At 31.9% G+C, this 4,934-nt stretch overlaps 2 long non-coding RNA genes across 2 annotated transcripts in view; one reads left to right on the top strand and one right to left on the bottom strand.

The window, feature by feature from the left end:
• Positions 1-1,995, top strand: part of LOC128250327 (uncharacterized) — a 246,424-nt gene extending 244,429 nt beyond the window's left edge. Inside the window, exon 6 of the long non-coding RNA XR_008266354.1 lies at positions 728-1,995. This is a non-coding gene — a long non-coding RNA (uncharacterized LOC128250327). The remainder of the gene's footprint in view (positions 1-727) is intronic.
• The window catches only part of LOC128250328 (uncharacterized), a 389,962-nt gene that overhangs the window by 321,260 nt on the left and 63,768 nt on the right, over positions 1-4,934 (bottom strand). The gene's annotated exons all lie outside the window — the stretch shown is intronic.

The following is a 4,934-nucleotide window of genomic DNA, read 5'->3' as shown; positions in this document are numbered from 1 at the left end:
ATATATATATATATATATATATATACATATATATGCATACAATTATTTATATGCATGTTTCTTTGTATGTATGTATATATTAGTAGTTTTCTTAATTTTCTTCTTAAAGCCAATTCTAATGAGCTCAGTTACTGCCAACTTTCTGAACAAGATTGTATCTACATTCTTAATTATTTTCTAATCTAACATCTCACCCAGTTTAATATCCGCAGTTGTGCAGGTTAGTCAAAACTATGAAAATAATTTTATTTTATACTGCTCATTTATGTATTTATTTATTTTATTTTGCGATACTTTTTTCTTTTTCGTTGTTTTTTTATATTTCTCCGGTTTCCTTGCAAGTATGGTTCGCCATGCTGTTGGTTGGATTCTCAATAAATCATTAATTCTTAGATAAGATTCTTCTTTTACAGCCGTGACAAGGTTTCATCACACATTGTAGCAATTTTTTTTCTTAGTTTCCTTATAAATTCCTTTCTTGGATTTTTATTATATTTTATTTCATTGCAGATTATTTCAAATTCATTTTACTTTATTTTCTAATTTCAAACTGAATCTTATTGGTATAAATTAAATATATCGCTGAGAAATTCTTGCTATTCGTTTTACGCATTGGCAACTCAACGTTAATACATTTTGGCAATTGCTCTCAAATATTAGCATTATTGGCTTATTACATAATAATTTACATATCCTTAATTCTTTTCCTTTTTTCTTCATTTTGCAGGTTTCTTTCATTGGACTGAGACCATGCTGCAGCAGGTCTCTGAGGGCTTTAAATGGATCATATTGAACTTAATACTTTCTCTGGCTCCGATGTCTTTCCCTGTACACGTAAGATAACAAATACAAAGCGATTATTGGCGTTAACGGGTGGTAATTCTTTCGCATACGGATATCGCTGCGTATTTCCATTACAATGTAACAATTTCCAATCCTTGCTAATATAAGCTCGTGCTTATACGGAAAAGCATACAAACATAAACATAGAAATACGTGTATTGATCTGGTGAGCGTAAAACTCGTAGATATATCCAAATAACTGAATGTAATAAACAGAGTCAGCTCTGAGGAGAGAAGAGTTGTAATAGCTGTCCATGTTGTAAGAAAACAATTATCGAGAACCCAATAAGGTTTGAAAATCAATCAAAATTGTCCATCATTTTTCTTCAAACAACGTAGTAACAGTTAAAATTTGCTGTTTGAATTTATTCATAATAATAATAATAATAATAATAATAATAATAATAATAATAATAATAATAAAAATAATAGTAATTGGTGCACTAGATAGGAACAATACACAATTACCAACATGGCTCAAAAGGATTAGTACAACTGTGTAGATAGAACACCTACAAAAAACATCATTGGTTGGAATTGCAGGTGTGCTGTCCGAAAGGTTCTTGAAGCATGATCAATAAACAGGTGTCATTTTGGTCTGCTGGCTGTGGACAGCTGACACTTTCCATCATACCCACCAAAATAAACTGAGAGCTTTCATGAAATAAAAATAATTGGTCACGGTTGGAACGCATTTCACCGTATATTTACTCGATGGAGTTCTTATCTGTCGCGAAGCCATGATAACAAATGAGAGAATGGTGGAAACGAATTCGTCTGAATTCTTATTGAGACATTTTATTGATTTTTACCATTTACATATTCTGGAATATATATATATTTTTGAACAAAATGTTCGATATTACAGAAACGACAGACTTTGTAATGTTTAAAATTATCGAATTTCTTGACTTTGCGTAAGATAAGAATGAACATTATTCTATCGATACATTTAAAGTTCTATTCTATATAAACTCCAATTCTATGTTCTACTGGTCATTTGTCTACAATCAATTCCGGATTACCGATCACCCTTTGAAGATAGGATCGATACGGATACATGTTCGCTATGTCAGGAAAGAAGCTTTAGGCATAATGTTTTATTCTTTCAAACACCGCCATAAGTTCTTTACATGAGCATTGGACTCCATCGACTGGGTAACATACTATACTTCTAAATTCGATTCAATATTAAATTCTCTCACACTTGAAATAGAATGAGCGAGTTATTTGTGCGTCTCTTTAGGATAAATTTTCTTTAACGTATAAAGAGAAACGTTGAGTTACTAAAGCAGACTTCAAGTAGAAGTTTATATACATATTTATACACACACACACACACACAGATATATATATATACACACACAAATGCATGTGCCGTTGTACGTATGTGTGTACACAAGTGTGTGTCCATTGCAGTCTCAACAGCTCTTAGTGATATATATATATATGTATCGGCCTGTCTATGTCTATGTACCAATGTGTGCCTATTGTGTGTATATCTAGATTGATCTGTACATATTTCTGTACTCCATGAACTTTCTACGTTCGGTGAAAGCCATATTTACAGACATACGTGTGTGTGAGTATTTGTATGTAGGTATAATATATATATATATATATATATATATATATATATATATATATATATATATATATATGTGTGTGTGTGTGTGTATGTGTGTGTGTGTGTGTGTGAGTATAAATATATATAAATATATATACATATATATATGTATTTATGTATATATGTGTATATATATATATATATATATATATACATATATTTATGTGTGTGTGTGTGTAATGTACATATACATGCATATCTACATAAACACTCACATGCACATTCACACGCAGAGAAGCACACACATCTATCGATATATGAATCTACATATTTATGTATATGTACTTATTTATCTATGTATGTGTGTACGTATATACGTGTTAATCCATGCTTGTATGTATGTATGTATGTATTTATGTATGTATGTATGTAAATTCCGATATAGCGTGTTCGTAAATCCAAATGCACTTTTATAATCAACGTATATTTCTATTGCTCTTTGAAAATCGAAATTACGTACTGATAGCGATGTGGGTGAATTACATCCGACCTTCCATATTTGATAAAGAAGAGTCGATTTTCAGTATTTCATAAGTTCCTTCTCTTATGTCCCTTATGTTTAGCATGGTGTCGGAAATAACTGCAGAGAGAGATAGTAAGAGAGAAGGGCAGAGACAGAGACAGGTAGACGGAGAAAGACAGGAGAATGTATCCTCAGACTGGAAAACCTTCTCAAATGTTCACAGAATCCGCTACAAGTAACCAAAGATACGAGAGGATTGTGATATTAAGCAAGGTGACCGCATAAGTCCAATACTGATACCCTTTTTAAAAACCAGGCTGTAGGTTGCGGGCTTCCGCTTGGACAGAGTACAGAAAAAGTCACGAAGTCTAACTGCATATTAATATGAAGGCATAATCTGGTGGCTTAACCACTTTTATACTTAGTCTCTTGAGCACAAACGGTATATTTGGTCCTTGCTATAAAATAAACTGAGCACACTTTTTCTTTAATATATCGTACAATACTGCAGTATACCAGATTTTAGAGGTGCAGTTATTCGACGTGTTATTTGTTCTATGATTGCATATTGCAACTAAACCAAGTACAGTTATTGCACATGTTATTTGTTCTTACAGCTTCTAAGACACATTAGGTATTCAAAAACACATAAAAAAAGTATTATCTCCACTCAATGTTTTTATTAAAAGTCTCGTCGAATATTCTACGATTTGGTCACTGACACAATTCCTTTGCAGCTCAGTGTTGTAGTAAAACTACGCCAGTGACAAGGTTGCGGTAAGTGCGACGCAATTTCTGACACCAAATAATGAATGATTAATTGAATGTTGCAGTTTTTCTATGTATTTTGAGTCTAATGCGTGTCTTCCCCATTCTACTTGATATTATTGGAATATACATATCTATATATTATAAGCAATAGAAGTTATTTTAAATTGAAATACCCATCATTGATGTATTAGATTTAATATAAAAACAGCGTTGCACATAAAGCACGTCCATAACAGATGTTATCTCTAAACGAACACCACAATAAATTTGCCTATCACGAGATATTCACCTTAAGTATCATACACAGATAGCTATTACTCACATATAGTTTTAAATAACGTCACGCAAGTTATCTTGATTTTCAGATTAGATATATTTTCCTTTTTCCGGTGGTGGGGGACACATTGACAGACACGAAGGATACAGATTTAAGTGAAGAGAAAGAGCAGCAGAAGAGAAGAAAAAATGGACAAACTTTCACCAGTAACAATCTAAGGACAACATGAACTACAACAACAACTATTACTACTACTACTACAGCTTAGAATATTCTACCATCATCCATATCCAATGCCTGCACGAGTGGTCGTCCAAGACAATTCCCGGTTCCGTTATGGTTCGTTTTTATAACCAATATGAATTTACGACTCGATTTTCTCTTTTGCTGAGTTAGTATACATTAATTGTTAACCATTTACAGAACTATTAGAACGAGAGACATTTATATTATAAACTTTCTGTCACTGGTATTGACGAGTTTCATGCTTGACTAAAGAACATTCAATATATGCAATCAATATTCACATCGCATTAAAATCGATCCTCTCTCTAAACAGTAGGTGTTTCAGTGACTAAGAAGTCACATTTGAACGACTTCTTGCTTAACGTTCCAAAATTCGCTTAGCCTTATCGTTTAATGTATCTTAAAACGAGCTTAAATTCATTATTATTATAAACGTTTATGCTTTTAAGTTAGAATATTATTTCTCCCGGAAACCGTTGCTAAGACACCCGGGTTAAAGAGTTAATAACCAGAAACATTAATATGCTACGCATAGTTTCGCTAAATTTCCGGTGTATTAGTATTTGCAGCAATAATTAAAATAGTTATTCGTTAGGCAGGATACACAGAGGTAATTAGACAAATATATTCATTTATATTGAATTGTATACGCTAGTATATGATGTATGTATGTATATATATATATATATATATATATATATATATAT

The sequence above is a fragment of the Octopus bimaculoides genome, chromosome 20, assembly GCF_001194135.2.
Source record: "Octopus bimaculoides isolate UCB-OBI-ISO-001 chromosome 20, ASM119413v2, whole genome shotgun sequence".
Lineage (NCBI taxonomy): Eukaryota > Metazoa > Mollusca > Cephalopoda > Octopoda > Octopodidae > Octopus > Octopus bimaculoides.
The sequence above is the reverse complement of the archived record's forward strand: the minus strand, read 5'-3'. Positions and strand labels throughout refer to the sequence as shown.